Here is a 20,149-nt window from a genome sequence, read left to right as displayed (position 1 = left end):
CGGTATGTGAAGTCAGGTATGTGAAGTCAGTCCGGAGAGAGGCTTGGTTTTTGGACAGTCAGTGTAATGTTGTTGCCAACCGTACAGTGTTTGTAATGTATTTGAAACTGTTACTGTTACTTTGGAGCCCTGAGTTGTGAGGTTCTTTTAGTTCGTTGTGTCGTGTGGTGCAGTTTGAAGAGAGCCTGGATAGTACAGATTCGTTACAATATCATTACATTAAATGTATAGTTTTATTTAAATCATCATACACATCGTTTATTAGTTTATGTACAGCTGGGTGTGTATGGTGTGTCTGTTGGGCTGAGCTTGGGAAATAAAAGTAAATAAGTTATAAGATAATTATAACATTCACACATTGCCATTAATATTACTTTGAATACCTAGACACATTAATATTCAATAATTAAATCAACGAAGACCTGAAACCTACAAAAATTAAAAATAAAAACAATCACTATTAGTCAGTGTCATATACAGAATGTCGTAGGCCTCTGTAAAAATAATTAAGACATTATTTGAAATATTTTAAATGAAAGAATTAGGAAAAATTAAAAAAAAATGTTTTAAATAAAGCCTAAACTAAGCTATGTGTGGTGACACGGTTACTGTGTGGTCAACAGTGACACACGGTCAAGTGTTGAGTATCGAGAAGTAGGGGACTTGGGGGCAGTGACTAGTGTGTAAACAAGAGGAGAGAGAGAGAAAGTCAGCGAGTGAAGTTGGGTATCTGTCTATAACGTTGTCGTGTATATATGTTTTGTTAAAATGTTCCACAATTAAAAGACACTTTAAACGTAAAAGGACTTGTTTCTTCACAACTGGCGACCACGACGAGATACGACGAGACACAAGTAAGTGGAAAAGTCGATGTACAAAATATGTAGAGAAGCGGGCAATGAAAATGGCATACAAGGCGAAGAACTTGAAAAGTTCATTACACTAAAAATAACACAGGAGGAAGAAAGGGACGAAAGGAGATTTAATAGGGAAGAAGCCAAAAAGAAAGAAGAAGATAGTAGAATGAAGGAAATCTTACTAGAAGAATCCGAAAAGAAAGAAGAAGATAGTAGAAGGAAGGAAATCTTACAACTAGAACTAAAACTTAAAGAAAAGAAAGACAAAGAACAGCAAAATGAAAAGGAGGAACACTTTGACTAATAAAAACAATTAGACAGAATGTCTCCATTTGACGAGAGCCAGAATGAGTGCATTGACTCATATCTACTGAGATTTGAGGATATAGCAACATCATGCAACCTCCCACAGACAGAATGGGCAAGAAGCCTCATGGGGCGCTTAAAAGGTAGAGCCATCAACATCTGTCTTCAAATGAGAGATGAAGAAAGAAAAGAGTATGTGGCCGTGAAGGAGGCGTTGCTGAGACAGTTTGGCTCCACAAGTTACGAATACAGAAGGAGATTGAAAGAGTCGACACCTCTGGCGAACGACGATCCACAAATATTCGTCACCAACATGTCGATATACTTCGATCGATGGGTAGACCTGTCAAAAGTGGATCACAAATATAAAACCCTCAGAGAACACATCATAATGGACGCTGTGATGGAAGCTTACAATAATAATGTGAAAACATACGTCACGGAGCGAGAGCCAAAGACCATCAGCAGCCTGATAGCACAACTAAGGCAGTAAAAGGCCGCACACCCAAGGGAAGTGTTAGCTAGAGAGAACCCAACTGCGGCATCAGCTTTTATGGTGAACAACGCTGCAAGAATGAGGACTCCAAGCCCTTTATATAGAAGAGAGAACGCTGACAAGAGCCCAACATATAGATCTCGAAGAGAGAAAGATGAAGGAATGAGCCCAACATATAGATCTCGAAGAGAAAAAGATGAAGAAATGAGCCCGACCTATAGATATCGAAGAGACAACGATGAAGAAATGAGTCCAACATATAGATATCGAAGAGAGAAAGACGAAGAAATGAGCCCAACATATACTTACAAGAATAGAGAATATCAACGTAATCAGCAAAGAGTTCGTTTCCAATGTCAAATTTGTGGTAGAACAAACCACACAACAGAGACTTGCTTCTACAACCGACGCAATAAAGATTGGAACGACAGACCAAGAGATCGAGCATTTGCTGCCAAACACACTAATAAACTGCAAGGTATACCCAGGCTTTGTGGGAGAACAAATGACCAACGTACTGTACGATACAGGTGCAACTGCAATTTTAGTCGCAAAAGAATACGTCAACCCACAAGAGTACACCGGAAGAAGACAAGACTGTGTTGGTTACACTGGTCAAGTAACTAAACATCTGGTAGCACGTGTCAACATATACACACCGTTCATTAGTGGTTGGCATGAGGCTTTAGTACTAGACAATAAGCCTGACAACATTGGCCTTATCATTGGCTGTATCAAAGGCTCTAAACCTTGCACAGTAGAAGAATTGAACAAGTGGAAAGAAAAATACACACAGAAATGTTCCATGATTACTACAAGAGCTCAGAAGAAAACAGAAGAAGTGCTAAATACAAACGATAACATACAGGTTCCTTATAACAATGAAAATGAAAATACAGAAACAGAAAATAGCGATATGAGAAGCCATAATCAAGTGAACAACCCGAATGAAATCTCCACAGAAAGTCAAGACCCACTACAGATTAAAACAGAACAATTTGTCAGTGAACAGAAAAATGATCCAGATCTAATAAAACTCATAGATAGTAAAGCTCCACCAAGACGAGGGTAAATCAAGATAGGCGAAGATGGTGTCTATGTGAGAGAAATGCATCTGAAAGCAGGCAAGACACAACAATTGCTTGTTCCAAAGAAGTACAGAGAAACAATTTTAAAGCTTGCACATGACACCCCGTTTGCCGGACATATGGGAGTAAAGAGAACATTGAATAGAATCTTCAATGAATTTTTTTGGCCTAGAATTACGCAAGAAGTCAAGGCCTACATAAAATCTTGCCATATTTGCCAAATACATGGAGCAAAGGGAACATATATGCAAGCTCCAATACAAACAACAGACTTAAGTGAAATGCCATTTGAAAAGATAGCTGTAGATATTATTGGACCAATGCCAGTAATATCCGAGAGAGGCCATCGCTACATATTGACTGTTGTAGACATGTGCACACGGTTTCCAGAAGCAATACCATTGAAAAGAATTTCTTCCGAAGATGTCGGAGACGCACTTACAGCAATATTTGCAAGAACAGGTTACCCTCGCATAATACTGAGCGATCAATTCGCACAGTTTTTTAAAACTCTGAATATTAAACAACAATTTGCTGCCCGTTTTCACCCCCAAGCAAATGGGATGTGCGAACGCCTGAATTCAACGCTGAAAACAATGCTGAACAAAGTAGCACAGGACAACCCAACAGACTGGGACAAGCTGATCAACCCCATACTGTTCGCCTACAGAGAAGTAACACACACAACAACGGGCTTCTCACCATTCGAGATGCTCTATGGCTCATCTGTTAAGGGACCCATGTCACTATGCAGAGACTTTCTAGTAAATAGTAACATAGAACATGACGTACTCACAGGATACGATCTTGTCATCAAAACAAGACAAAATATAATCAAAGCATGCGAAACCGTCCAAAAGCAAACAAACAGAGAGAAACCAGAACTATTGAGAAAGCTAAATCAGGGTTGAAAGCTGAGAACACTACAAGTTGGTGATAATGTCATGGTTCTGCTGCCTGACAAAAATAACCAGCTATTTATAAAATGGCAGGGCCCATTCCAAGTCACAAAGGTGATTTCGAAGGTCGACTACAGCATAAACATCAGAGGCCGAGACAAAGTATTTCACATCAATATGCTGAAGCTGTACATGCCCAGACCATTTACTCTTTCAACAAACGTTAATCAAGACACGCAAGACAGTTGTAGAGTAATGGTGATAGAACCAATAGAGGAAGCAGATGATGTCTAGGGACGCTCGACTTAGGTTAATTCATTAATCAGATGATGAGAAATAACTTGTATGATAACTTTAAAATTTGTCTTGTCAAAATTGAATGAACATTACGCTTCTGAATTTTTTTTTTATTTCATTCAGAGATGTGAAAGTTGTACTAAAATTTAGTTTTTTAAGTTTGTTGCATTGATTGTAGTCATAAATGTCCATTTAGGAACTGATATGAAAGAAACACAAAGTAAACAATTCCCTTAATTTGGAAGATGTTTTGATGTAACATAAAGTATTAACTAATTGTGCATTTTTCACCTGACAATGTTGGCATTCAAAAGATTATTGTTACATAGAAAAAACTAAATGCGTGTATTTTTTTTTTGTATATAAGTTGTATAATTTAACAGGAAAGCTTTCTGCGATAGTTCAATTGAAAATGTCCATTGCAATAACATATTATTGAAAATGTATTTGTCGTCATAGGCATTATCAGTTCTCTCATAATTGAAGATGCCATTGTATTACATGTCATTGTTTTTTCTTGTCGATGTTAAACATTATTAATGTACACCCAAACTATCGGGTTCATGAAATTTTGATATGATCAAAATTTTTCTCTGCCCTGGGAGGACTGTGGTGACACGGTTACTGTGTGGTCAACAGTGACACACGGTCAAGTGTTGAGTATCGAGAGTTAGGGGACTTGGGGGCAGTGACTAGTGTGTAAACAAGAGGAGAGAGAGAAAGTCAGCGAGTGAAGTTGGGTATCTGTCTATAACGTTGTCGTGTATATATGTTTTGTTAAAATGTTCCACAATTAAAAGACACTTTAAACGTAAAAGGACTTGTTTCTTCACACTATGTTTATTAAGGGAAGGAAACCGCTTGCTAGGCGAAGAAAGAAAACGCTTCAGGGACACCCTTAAAGCTTCTCTAAAGGCGTTCAACATAGACCCAGCCACCTGGGAGACAAGAGGCACATGACAGCATCATGGCGTCGCGCTGTGAAAACTGGCGCAGAGGCTGCTGAGGAAAAGAGAACAGCGCTGGCAGAAGAAAAGCGCCAGAGACGAAAAGCAAGACCAATGACACTAGCTCCAGCTGGAATAACCTGCCCGGTGTGCAGCCAAACATTCCGGGCTCACATAGGTCTCACCAGCCACATGAGCAGGCACCAAACCCCAGTGCAAAGCCCTCAGGATGACAAAAGTGGTCATTATCGAACCACGATGGACGAACTATATAAACTAAGCAATGTAGTTATAGGGCCTTCTTATGTTTTCTTTTTATCCTTGTCATGATTGTCTTGTTAAAATTTCTATTTAATGAGACCATAATCCTAATTATACCTAGACACGATATTAGTATTTAATACGTAAAAATAGAAAAAACATCGAAAGGAGCGGGCATCCACAAGAACAAAATTAATTATAAACAATTACACCTCCCAAATGATTTGTTAAAATGATTGACCCCTTTTAAAATAATATCATACTCTCTTTTAAAAAGAATTGCTTTTTGTACATTTTTATGATCACTGACATAGACTTGCAGTGGAACAACATGATTGTAATAACCTTATTTAGAATGTAATAACCTTATTTAGAACACTAAGGCTTTTTACATACGAATGACAAAACAGTTCCTAACGATACAGTACACACACACACACACACACACACACAAGCTGACCAATTCTATGACTGTGCAGCTGGATGAATCAACCTTGCCTGGTGTTGGTAATGTAGCATTATATAATCAGTAAAAAAAAGTTATTTATCATGGTAAATTTCCCTTAATTTTTTTTTCACACAAAAAAGTGTAATTGTTTCTGTTGATGATAAGTGATACTTTAAATAGTAATATCTTCTTTGTTTTTGAAGACTTTTATTATGTTCTAGGAAAGTTGCAAACAACTGATTGATGGCTTTAAGCCCTACTGAACTACACAACTGCATAGCAGACATACATGTTTTTATTGCAACTGACAGTCATATGGTTAGATTTGTAAATGTTTTATAATGTGGTTGGTTAATAGTCTTCAAAACAGAGATTTGCTACTTTGTATTTTAAGAGTCCTAATTTAGTATTTGAATGTACTAATTTGGAATAATTAAAGTGATACAAATTAAACACCCATACTCATTCTTTTCACTGCAAGCAATATTTTTTTTTCACATTTTTGTGTGTATAGGGCATCTTTCATGCTTATAACAAGCTCAGTGCATTAAGATCTAATCTCTTTTAGTGGAAACATGGTGGAAAAAGGGTTTCCTTTATGCCTTTAGATGTTTAACAAACACAACTGAGCTGTAGCAAGGTTTGAAGCTCAAGCCCTTTCTATAGATAGCAAAGTGGTTTTATCCCAATCAGTTACACATCCCACTTTTTTAAACATATTATTTTTATTTTATTAATCACCCCATACAAATAAATATGCTGATAGCTGATAATGAATGTCTTTGTGTCTTTCTCTACACTCATAGATTTAGCACTTCAAATGTATGTGTGCAGACATGAAAGAATGCTGAGTGTAAAGTAGTAGTGAATGAAATGTTAATAATCAATAAAAAAAATTATTAACAAATATAAAGTTGTAGTAATATAAAAATAACTTCAAGTTTACATCCATCACCTTTTTCTAGTATCCTCATGAAATAATATTTTGTTGATCAGCCACATAAATCAACCTTGCAATATAACAATTTATTCTTAGGTCCACTAAATCCAAACTTGTTACACTCCATTTTGAGGTCAGGACCTCATGTATTTTAAGACTGTTTTTATTTGGTAGATGTTATGGTGTGTGTGTTTATATAGGTGATGGTGGGAAGAGATTAGCGATTGGTTGTGAATGATGCAACATAGGTGGTGTTGCCATCCTTTGGTGTTAGTTAGGGGAGATGGCTCCAGAACATGAGACTGAAAGATTGTGCTACTATAGTGAGCTAGTTTTTTTTTAAAGATATTATTACTAAAGTCTACTAAATTTATTTCATTTGATCACAAGTTATTTTGTCTATATTAGAAATAAAGTTATATTTAGTTTTGTTCACAAAAGTTATTCAAGTTATTTGAAGTTTTATTAGTTAAGATATATTACTCTTACAATGGTTTAGTTGTCTACCAGCAGTATGGTGCTACCGGTCAACGACCAGTAATAACAGTAGGAACATCTTTAATTTAATATAACATTAGCATATGTAACCATGGCACAGGTGATGTAAAGGTCACTCATTTTTATGTCAGATAATTAAGGAGAGTGTTATGTGACAAGCGCAACTTCCTTTGCTTTCTTCAGCTAAATTCTAAAGTCAAGTAGACATTAGAGTTCAGTGAAATAAAGATCAAATCCAAAAATCCTGAAATTAAAAAATCCCACCATTGGTTCACAGTAAAGTTAACCTTTCAAACTTTGCAATCTATGGGGCAGACAATGTAAAGGTCATCTGATTTAGAGGCCCACGGTTAACGAGGGTGTCATGTAACCAGCACAACAACCAAGTACCTTTACTTTTCCCAAACTAATGTCAGGTACCCATTAAAGCTGGGTAGACTATGGGGCACCCAAAAAATCCTGAAATTCAAAATCCCAGAGCTCCCTGATTTAGAAACCACTGCGCAGTTCATCTCCTGTATTGGTCTAGTCATCTGAACACTCCAACATAACAATGAGAAAGAAGAAGAAGAATAAAAATCCCAGTCTTCACAGACATTTGAACCCAGGACCACAGGTTCAGAAGCCGAGCACTTAACCACTCAGCCACTGCGCCCCCATCAGTAATATGTGTTTGAAGTTAGTTTAAAAAAAAGGAATTCAATTACTTACTTCCTACAGCATCTACTTCATCAAAGACAAGCTTTTTTAGCTATAGCCATTTCAAAAAATTCTCTGATCATTCTGGCACCCTGAAGGTATTACATAAAGAAGTAAAAGGTAAAGGTACCCATTTTGGACACAGATGATGTCTATGGCCATTGGTTAATGAGTCATGTTGCCAGCACAAAGACCAACTGTCTTTACTTCCCCAGCAAAAGTACCCATTAGAGTTTGGTATATTCATGGGCATCTTAAAAAATCCTGATCTTCAAATCCTAATTTTCACCAGGATTGGAACTCTAGACCTGTTGCTTGTTGCCATGTGCTTTACTACTCATACTACACCCCATACAAGAATGTGCTAGTCAAAATTTAATAAATACCAACATTTTTTACAAACAAAAATAAAATAGAATTGAATGCATATCATGAAAACTGATTTGACATGGCAGTTGATTTTTGTGCTGGCCACAATACCCTCATTTATCGTGGACTACAGAAACTGATGACCTTAACATCATCTGCTCTATAGACACATGATCTGAAAAGGGAACTACTTTACTTTTTACTTTAATCTATGGGGTGTGCTGGTAAAGAGAGTGTAAAACAGACTAAGAACAGATCAACAATGTCAAATTAATAGAGGCTGTAAAAAAATATAGTCTTTTTTCAAGAATTATTTCATTAAATTTTGAAAATACAGACACAATTCTGACAGTAGTTAGCAGCCTTGTTTACAACATAAATACAATGTGACATCACAAGCAATGAAGAGTCACATCTAGAATAATGTTATATATCTGTGTATTTTCCCAATACCTTCCTCTATGTTCATAGTGTAAAGTAGTCATTAAATGAATAAGACACCGGTCCCAAAAACCACTATAGGGCCCTATATAGAGAAAAAACTATTAGGAGAGCTACCAGATCTGAAAACCATTGCACAGTTCATCGTAGGTATGGGGTTACTTGTCTGAAACCTCCAACATATAAATGAGAACAGAGAAGTCATTGAATGTACAATTATAACTTTTTTTTCACTGAAACTACCAGATGAAAAACTTAATAAAGAGTCTAGCTATGCTAAAGAAACTCAGGCTTTTCTTCCACCTGAAATACACAAAATCAACTTGAATATAAACTATAACAGATATTTTCACATTACTATCTGTAATAGACAAACATCATAATCATTGTAATAAGGACATCCCTCAGCATTTTGTTTTTCTCTGCCGCCTTTGTTCTAAACAGCTTACTTTATGAATATGGATGTGTGGCTAAATGGCATAAACCACTAGGCTACCTATTAAGGGGACCTGATTTAAAAACCCAACTCAATCTGAGTTGTGTTTGCTGAGCATCTAAAGGCAGCTCAAAAAGGTCCTCCTCACACAGATCCACAAAAAAGCAAAAAAGATTAGACCATAGCCCCCTGAGCATGCAATAAGCATGAACAATGTGCTACACAAAAGCAATTTTTAAAAAGTTATGACCTGCTTTCTTCATTAATGAAGTATGTATTAAGCAAAGGAAAGAAAAAAAACTTTATTAGAATTAGTTCAAGATAAATATTTTCTGCACTATGTAACAACTTTTTTTTCTATTATTGTTGTAATGAAAAGATTTTTTAAAATTTATGTTAAAACACAAATGTATAGAACATGGGAGGACACCTGGTGTATCCAAGCAATCATTATCTTCAAGAAAATGATGTGAAAAAAAAAATCAAAAGATATAAATAGAACTCCATTTAAGTTTATATACAATTCATGATAGTTTAGAACATAATATTAAAAACAATTTATTCTTTGGCATCTAGCCAGTTTTTTGTTGCTGATCTGTTCTTCTCAATTTTTCTGCACTACTAAACAAAATGTTGGTTACCCAAGATGCTACATGCGCATAATAGTGTGAAAGTGAAATGGTACAAATGTGTGTTGAAATAGGAAAGATAAGAGATTGATCAAAAAATGGAGTAATGTAAACGAGATGTAACATATTATTATTTGTTGAACAAGATTAAAATTCTATTGATGGCTCTATTTGGTGTATGCTTAAGAGTCTCAGACGCTCGTAACAATAGTTTTTGATGTGATGGGGTCTGACTGGATAACTTGTAGAACTTAGCTTTAAAGAGTTGACAGCTACACAAAGTGAAACAAGGACTGTCTGGATAACTTGTAGAAGAAATACACTCTATAGAATGAATCAACTAGTTTATAATCTCTAATCAGGATATGTGGAGTCCCTTGGTAGCGGTCACTATAGGACATGTATCAATCAATAATTATGTGAATGGGTAAAATCCAGAATCTAAGCCACTATAAATGAATACTTGTCCAGTACAGTGTAGCACAGGTGTAATGATTATTGTTTGTTTTTTTACATGTTTGGAATGTTCCTTCAAATTTGTAGATTATTACATCCTAGCCCAAAACTCCAGAAGTCTGGTGGGGGATGTCATTGGGCAGGGTTCAACCCTGTGACCCATCAAACTACCTTCTAGAGTGCAAACCACATGCTGGCAGGATCTTTAAAACTTTTTTTACTTTATTTAATTACTATATTAGGGATACTTTATTAAATCAGGTTAACATAATTATCTACTTTGTCAACCTTTCTTGTAATTGTCTTAGTCTATTTAGCAAGCTTTAACCCTGTGTGTTTCATTAAAATGTTTCTTAGTGTCATTAAAGCTATTATTAACCTCATTTAGCCAACTTTCAAATCAGCATTATATAATCATGTTTGATGAACAGCTGTGCTTTTTGTTTATAATACTATTTTAGTTCCATGATAAGAAAGTGAAGAAAAGAAAGGCCTTTAAAACTCACTAATTTCAAAGCATAAATTTTACAGTGTTTTTTTTTTATAAACATTAAAATTAATTCATTCTGGTATTTTTCTATCACATTCATAAAATTACATAGTTTTTTTAATACAATCAAACATCCACATGTACAAACTAGAGATGGGAATCGAACCTAACTTTTAAAGTTCTGGTTCCATTCTGTCAGATGTAAGTTTGGGTTCGGTTCGGTATGATGATGATTCAGTCAGGTCTAAAGTTCGGGTTCAGTTTGATGTTATGAAATTAGGTAATAGCAAAATTAGGTACATGTAATGATGTTTAATTAAATTAATAATTAGATAAAACAGCTATGTGAAAACCTTATTCATCCAGTGGGCCATTTTAATTTCCAACACTCATGTCGCAGGCCAAATAACAGAAAAGATTTTTAAAAAAACATCACGTAAAAATAAAGCACTTTTATTATAAACCTGTGGACATAGTTTAGAAAATGTTCCCTTTCAGACCTTATGATCTATAGGGCAGATGTTGTAAAGGTCATGTAAATTATGAGTGAGTCTGGTGTGAATGTACACTTTGGTTTCTTATAGTTATAATGTTTTTTGTTTGGTGTAATGCACAAATTGTAAGACAAATTTCCTTACGGATAATAAAGATTATTATTATTATTATTATTATTATTATGGTCAACTGTTATCAAGGGTGTCATGTAACCATCACAATGACCAACCGCCTTTACTTTTCCCAAACTAATGTCAGGTACCCAATAGAGCTTGGTGAACTCAGAGACTACCTTAAGATGCAGGATTCAAACCTGGGACCCCCTGGGATCGCAAGCCAAGCTCTTTACCACTTAGACACAGCACCTACCACGTGAATATAATATTTACACTTATTCATGGGATGTAGGATGTTTATCCAAAACCAACTTTTAAATATCACACTGTATTGATGAGACACCAAGTTGAAGCAGTATGGTAATAGCAAAATTAGGTATATGTAATAATGTTTAATTCAATTAATAATTAGATAAAACAATCTTCTAATTTCTAGATGATTCTTAGCATTTTTTTTTTTTGTGGCTCAAACTAAGAATGCTGCAATATTTGTTTATTTTTTTTTTATATGATAATGCTGTTAATGTTGTGTTCTTTAAAAAAAGCTACAAACATTTATATACCAATAAAAAATATTGACTTATTTTCATACTCCATAAAAAGACAAAGATCTGTCCACTTTTCTTGGTAGTTTCTACATTCTGAGTCTACTTTTAGTTTCTTCGATTCTCCCATTTCATTAAAGCACAAATGTTAAATGTTACAATACATTGGCTGTGAATCAAAAGAAGACAACCCAAAACGATCCAGCTGAGTTATCCAAAAATTAAAAATAACTGTCCAATCCTCTCACTGATACTGAGTTTTTATTTTTTCTTACTAAAAAATATTGCAAAAATCTTTGATTCAGTTCGGTGAATGTAAGGACAGTTGGTTAAGTTCAGTTCAGACAGATCAGTCTTAAAGTTCGGGTTCAGTTCAGTTGTAAGTGAGGTTTGAGTTCAGTTTGTTTGGTTCAGGTTAGGTTCATTTCCCATCTCTAGTACAAGCACATGTAACATCTTTAAAAGACATTGTTAAATAGATAATTAAAAAAATAATATATTAAATACAAATCATAAGGGATGGGTATTATTATTATTTTTAGATTTAATACTCTTGTTTTTAAAGGAGTAAACATTCTTATTTATAGATATCTTAAATATTTCTTGACAGCTGATATATATATATATATATATATATATATATATATATATATTCATTATTAAATTATGAGTGAGTCTGTTGTAAATATATAAATTGGTTTTCTATAGTTAGAATGTTTTGTTTGGTGTAATGCACAAATTGTAAACTAATCTCCTTGTGGATAATAAAGATTATTATTATTATTAATATCTTTAAAAAAATAATATGTAAATGTTTAAATATATGCTAAATTATGAATGGCACTATTTAAATTTTGAATGTTAGAACACATAAAAGAAAAAATTTAAAAAATCAAGTTGAACAAAGACTATAGAACCCATGAAAGTTGTAAAAGTGTTAAAGTACTTGCATCATAGTGACTGCTGGGAAGATGTAGAGCAATGTAGATTCAATATTTGTTTCCGTCTGTTTGTTTGTTTTATATGTTTTGGATGTTCCTTCACAGTTGACGATAGTTTACTTCCTAGTCCAAACCTGCAGGACAATGGGGGATGGGAGTGGGCAGGGTTTGAACCCGAGACCTTCAATAAATCCAAATAACAGTCCAGCATGCAAACAGCACGACCAGGCAGCCATTCAACTGTCAACTCTGTGCAGACCAAAAAGCAACTTGTTATAAACAAGAGACTCATTATTAAAACAACACACAATTTCTAATTGAAGAATAAAAAGAAAATTAAAAATAATACATAAAACACTGAACCATTATTTATTTACAAATAGAAAAACAAAACTTAATTAAATACTCAGAAAGACATATTCTTGGACAAATTCATTGCCTAGTGCCATTATAGATTGGAAGGTGATGTTTTGTTATTAATGCTTTTAACAAAATCAAACAAAAGTTGTAGAATAATCTGTTTAAGCTGTTGGTGGATGTGACTAAAAATATGAACCTTAGACTTAAACCAGACGTATCGATTGGCAAGGAAACTTGAGAAAATGCCAAAAGTATAGAGTGATTAGTCTGATCAGTCACCCAAGTAAGATAATGCTAAGAATAATTCTCACTAGACTCAATAAAAATCTGGAGAGGTCCTTTCTGAAGAATAGGCAAGCTTCAAAGCAGGTAGAAGGACTGTTGAACATATATTTTACATGATCTTACTTTGATCTACTTCTTTGACTACTCATTAGACATAAGTTGATACATTAATAATAACAATGGCAGCATATGATAAAATCTTAGAGCTTGTGAAAGTGATGGAACTAGAAGGTGATAAAAAGAGACAATTTATAGAAAGGGAATTAGCAAAGGCAGAACAAGAAAAAAGGGAGGAAAGAGATAGGGCTGAAAAGGATAAAGATAGGGAAGAAAGAGCTGCAGAAAGAGCTCATCAGAAAGAACTAAAAGAACTAGAGACTAAACAAAAAGAGTTAGAGGCAAAACAAAAAGAAAGTCAGGACAAAGTAGAGTTGGCTAAATTAGAAGCAGCAAAAATCAACCCCAACATTATGACCCAGCAAACCAGTAACAAACCATTTATCTCCAAATTTCATAAATTTAACATTAAGGAGGAAACATTAGAAAATTACCTAGTTCAGTTTGAACATATCTCATCTACTTACAATCTAAACAATGAGGATATGGCAAAACATCTGCTAGCAAATTTATCAGGAGAACCCCTAAACATAATAAACACACTCACAACTGAACAAAAGAAAGATTACATAGCTGTTAAAACTAGACTCTTGGAACATTTCGGGAAAAGCGAAGACTATTATAGAAAACTCTTTAAAAAGATTAAACTAAACAAGGATGGAGACTTCAACAGAATAATTTTTGACATGAAGGCAAATATGCTTCAATGGTTAGAGCTAGCTAAATGTGATATAAAAGATCCTAATCAAATTTTAGACATGATCCTAATTGACAATGTACTATCTAATGTCACAGATTTAGTGTTCACTTTTCTTAAAGAAAAGAAAGTAAAGACAGAAACTGATCTCATTACTAATTTAAACCTTTTTAAAGATAGCCATCCTGGGCACACTATGGACAAAAGAGAGCTACATCAATTGGCCGCCACAGTTAATACAGCTAATAATAGCAATAGTAATGATAGATTTAAATTTTCTAATTCAAAAACTTGCTTTAATTGTGGGAAGAAGGGCCATGTTAAAAGCCAATGCAGACAAACTAGCACTAGCAACTTCAGATATAGAAGTTACACCAATTACCACAACCCTAGCAACTACAATCAAAATAATTACAACAATCATAGTAACTATAGCAACCAATATAGAAAATACAGATCCAACCAGAGTGCAAGCCCCAGAGAAAGAAGGAGCCTTAGGAATAACAACTCCTATTACAATAACTATAATACTAATAGACAATCAAGGAGGGACACATACAACCATCAGTCCAACTACAACAACTATCAAAACAGGAATAGAAATAGAGGCAATACCAATAACAATACACAAAGAGAAGAGAATGTAGCCTACTTACAAACAGACATGTCTAAGGTAAATGTTTTTCCCTCATATGTAAACTCAGTAGAAATTAAAGCAATGAGAGATACTGGTGCAACAACATCAATAGTAAGATCCAATCTAGTCAAACCAGAACAATATTTAAAAGAAACTGTTAAGGTCATTTATGCCAACATACAAAAATTTGATATATGTAAAACCGCCAAGGTCTGGATTGAATCTCCCTGGATCACAGGCGAGATAAAAGTAGTAGTAATGGATACACCCGCCCAAGACCTCATAATAGGGAACTCACATGGTGTCAAAGACTTAACAATAACTCAGCTAGATTCATGGATAAAAAACAGACAAAGAAATTGGTATCTAGACCAACATCATATATCAGCTGTTCAAACTAGATCACACAAAAATATAGTGCCAGAAATTGAATTACCAAATACTTTGTTCAATGAAATAGGAACCACCAGACAAGAATTAATCAAAATGCAAAACAGTGACCCTATAATACAAGATTTGTTAAATAAAGACTATAACAAAATAAATTTAAACAACCATCATCTTTTAGCCAACAACCTAGCCATTAGATGTAACAGAAACAAAGATAGCACAAGAATTCAAATTATAATTCCAGAAAGTCTACAACCCAAAATATTGAAAATGGCCCATGATGACCCAACAGCAGGCCACTTTGGAAAAAAGAAAACATATGCTAAAATCTCACAAAAATTCTTTTGGCCTAAGATGAAGACTCATATTAAAGACTATATAGATTCCTGTGCAGAATGTACTAAACAAAAACTCATACTCAAGACTCAAGGCACCTCTACAAAAATCAGATAAAGCCCATTGTTTCTGGGACAAGATAGCCATTGATATTATGGGCCCATTAAATACAAGTACCAAGGGAAATAAATATATATTAGGGATCATAGACATAGCAACCAGGTGGGCAGAAGCTTTTCCTCTTAGGGATATTAGGGCAGAAGATATATGCACCTCACTAAGAACAATATTCCTAAAGTTCGGATTCCCAAACAAAATCTTATCAGATAATGCATCTAACTTTAGATCAAACTTAAATAAAGCTTTCGCAGCTATGACTAACATAAAACTAGTGCATAGTACAGTTTATTCACCACAGTCAAACGGTGTGATTGAGAGATGGAACAAGACAATCAAAGAGATAATCTATAAATTAGAAACAGAAGCAATGAATACTTGGAATCAGACTTTAAATTATGCTATCTTTGCTTACAACACTACTACTCATGAAACAACAAAATTCAGTCCATATGAATTAGTTTTTGATAGAAAACCTAAAGGACCACTAGAACTATGGGCTGATAATATGTTAGAGCTAGAGAACTATGAAGAATACCATCCATGGATAACACAAACAAAACAAAATTTAAGACAGGGAATAAAATTAGCTGATATAAACATGGATAAAAACTTAAAGAGACATAGAGATATAAAAAATAAGAACAGAAAATTAAGGACATTGAACATAGGAGACCAAGTGTTTGTAAAAATAGAAAATAAGTATAGTAAAAACAAAAATGAAGGCCCATATGACATAGTAGGAAAAATAAATAACAAAGTGTACAAAGTAGACAGAAATGGCAAGGAATGTAAGCTGAGCATAGATAAATTAGTAAAATTTCCCAAAAGAAAAGTTGAAGAGATAGAAGTTATTGATAGGGATACAGATTCAATAGTAACTATGCAAGAATATGCTGCAAATACTATATCCATTCATACTACCACCCAAGACTCCAGTAATGATAGAACTAATATAGATAACTTGATAGAAAAATACAATGATGTCATTACATTGAAACTAGGCTGCACTGATCTAATTCAGCATTCAATACATTTAAATAAGACACTACCATCTAAAACAAAGGCATATAACATCCCAAAGGCCTATGAGGAATTAGTAAAAGTAGAACTAAAGAAATTACTAAGTGAAAACAAGATAGAAAAATCAGATGTTTGTTCTTACGCATCACCTATGGTGATTGTCAAAAAAAAAGATAACAGTGTGAGAATCTGTTGTGACTATAGAGAGCTAAACAATTGTACTATCATAGATCCTGAACCTCTACCTGATACAGAAACTATAATTAATATGCTAAGCAGAGCCTCACTATTTACCACCATGGATCTAAATAGAGGATTTTGGCAAATAAAAATGGAAGAAAAGTCTAAACAATATACTGCTTTCAAATGTATACTACCCGGGTTTGAAGGGATATATGTATGGAATGTCATGCCATTTGGATTAGTTAATAGCACAGCCACATTTCAAAAATGTATGAGCAAACTATTAGCAGGCATTGACAATGTAATCTCATATGTTGTTGACATTTGTGTTTTCACTAAATCAGAAAAGGAACATCTAGACACACTAGAACAAATTTTTGCTAGTTTAAAACAACATAGAATGACAATTGCTCCCAATAAATTAAATCTTGTAAAGAATGAAATTCAATTTTTAGGCTACAACATCACTAACAGTAAAATAACTCCTACCAAAGCAAACATCTGTAAAATAAGAAATATTAAGGAACCTAAAACAAAAAAGGATGTCAGAGCACTATTAGGCTTGTGCAACTTTTATAGAAAATTCATACCCAACTATGCCCAACTAATTCAGCCCTTAGTAGAATTCACTAAGAAGAAACACTCAAATATAATAAACTTAGATGATAGCAGCAGAGAGGCACTAACTAGACTAAAGGATAAGTTTAATGAGAAATTAGAGTTAGGGAGTATTGATCCTATCTCACAACTCCTACTGTACACTGATGCATCCAATAGTGGTATAGGAGCATGCCTACTGCAACAGAAAGAGTCAGATCTAAAACCCATAGTCCATATAAGTAGAACATTATCTAAAGCAGAAAGAAAATATTCAATTATAGAAAAAGAACTATTAGCTATAGTATGGAGCATAATCAAACTAAAACACTATTTGCTAGGAAGATTCTTTACAATTAAATGTGACCATTAACCGCTGTTAGCACTTAAAAGAAAAGAACTAAAGAATAATAGGATAAATAGGTGGTCATTAATTTTGTCTGATTACAAGTTTGACCTACAAAGTATACCTGGTCATGAAAATATATTAGCTGATTTTTTATCAAGGCAGGTAGATCATGAAACAGATACAAATGAGGACAATGATATTGTACATATCAGTCAAAGTATTTTAACTGAGTAACCTCACAATATAATCATAAGAAACCAGACATTTTTCAATCAGGTCAACCTGACATTTTTTCTTGCTATGATGTAACTAGGTCATGACATATTTTTGTTACACTTATTTGTACCATTTTATTGGGTCATGATGACACTTTTTTTTTTTGGAAGTTAAACAATATATTTGTCAACTATATGCAACTATTCATAGTTGAAATGAATAACATGACATCTATAATTATGTATGATTAACCAATAAGTATGGAAGTGATTAACTAGATCAAGCTTGACATAATCAATTAAGCATGCAGCAACTGATGAGAGAGCTCAACAGAAATAAAAACATTATTGATGTTATCAAAGCCCTACATCAAAATGGGACAAAATAGGACATCCATAGAAGTGTAGCAAGGATGCATTCTCTTTCCAGCTCTTTTTTCTTGACCATATTATGAGGGAAATGCTAGAAGGATTTACTCCTAGCTTGACCATAAATGAGCAGCCTATTTCCAATCTCAGGTTTGCAGATAATATACACCTCATTGGAGAAAATGCAGACCAGGTACAAGATCTTACCACAAAACTAGATGCTGCAGCTACAACAGTTGGCAAGGAAATCAGTGCTGAAAAGAACAAAATATTAGTTTGTGATGTAGATAGTAAGAGATGTTGCATACAATAGAATGGCCAAACATTAGAAGTTGACTCGTTTAAATACTTAGGGTCTGGAACAATAAAATCAGCTTCCTAGTAAAATTAAAACTGTCTTCTTCACTAGTAATCTCTGTGCTTATATATGGTTGTGAAAGTTGGACACTGAATGCTGAGGCTTTAAGAAGAATTCAAGCCTTTGAGAGTAAATGCTACAGAAAATTACTGGGTATCAGATATGAGGAAAAAAAGACAAACGAGTTTGTATATTAGCAAGTCAACACTCTGGCTGGCAAGAAGGAAGAGCTCCGCAATACTGTGAAGAGACGAAAGCTGATCTGGTTTGGTCATACTGTAAGACATGACTCACTATCAAAAGTCATTCTTTAAGGTACATTGGAGAAAGGGTCATCCAATGAATAGCTAACTAGATAACATGGAATGGACCGGCCTTTCTTAAAATCCTGCTTAGAACAGCTGTTGATCAAGAAAAGTGGAGGAAATTGGTTAGTGAAACTGTCACAGCATCCCAATGGCAAAAGTCAAGGGACAGGGTGATGATGAGATAAATGATTTTCTTGCTAGATCAGTGATATTTAATTATATAAAATTATAGGCAATTTCTTTACAAGGTATGCAGTAAAGTTCCCCTTTCAGACCTTGTGGTCTATAGGGCAGATGATGTAAAGGTCATCTGTTTCTGTGGCCTACAGTTAACAAGGGTGTCATGTGGCCAGCACAATGACCAACCACCTTTACTTTTCCCTAACTTATGTCAGGTACCCATTAGAGCTGGGTGGACTCAGAGACGTCTGAAGATCCCGAAATTAAAAATCCCAGTCTTCACCAGGATTCGAACTCCGGTCCTGGGTTCAGAAGTCAAGCGCTTTACCGCTCAGTCACCACGCCTCCAAGATATGCAAACACTGGAAATATTTTATCACATTTGAAAGAATTCAGATTTTAATCTTTCAGACCATTCTTGGCCGAGTCAGCAATGAATGCTTTGGCATCCTCAATACCTCAATAATCACTAATAACAAAAATATTTAAGATTTTTTTTCAGACATAATCCTAATTAGTCATTTGAACTTGTTTGTAATTAAGAAGCTGGGCTAATGAGTCTGCTGAATAGATAAACTCCCTAGCTATTGCATTCTGGGTTGTCTTGATGGTCTTGGGCTCATACCCTCCCTGTTGCCATTTCCCATCAACCTGCCATAGGTTTAAAAGGGGTAGTAAGTAGATTATAATCCTCAGCTCTGAAAGAGCATCTCAAAATTTAAACAATCAATTTGATTCTCTTTGTCCTGCTAAGAAAGATATTATGCTCAACCACCAATTCTGACAATGTAACCTTTGCCCTTCTCACTTTCATCTCAAAAGAACTCTCTCCTGAATATAGTGGCTTAAAAAAATCTAGAATGTAAATCTAGTCCTAGACACTATGCTATTAGAGCATGGAATGGGTTGTCTGAGCTAGCCAGGAAAACCAGTGACTTGGGAGAATTTAAGTCAATGGTTAATATGCATGACTG

General features: G+C 34.5%; 1 protein-coding gene across 3 annotated transcripts in view; it reads right to left on the bottom strand.

The window, feature by feature from the left end:
- LOC129921614 (Fanconi anemia group I protein-like) overlaps positions 1–20,149 on the bottom strand; it is a 91,529-nt gene that overhangs the window by 70,289 nt on the left and 1,091 nt on the right. The window lies entirely within an intron of this gene.

Source organism: Biomphalaria glabrata, chromosome 7 (genome assembly GCF_947242115.1).
Source record: "Biomphalaria glabrata chromosome 7, xgBioGlab47.1, whole genome shotgun sequence".
Classification (NCBI taxonomy): Eukaryota; Metazoa; Mollusca; class Gastropoda; family Planorbidae; genus Biomphalaria; species Biomphalaria glabrata.
This window is presented reverse-complemented; position numbering and strand designations above follow the sequence as displayed.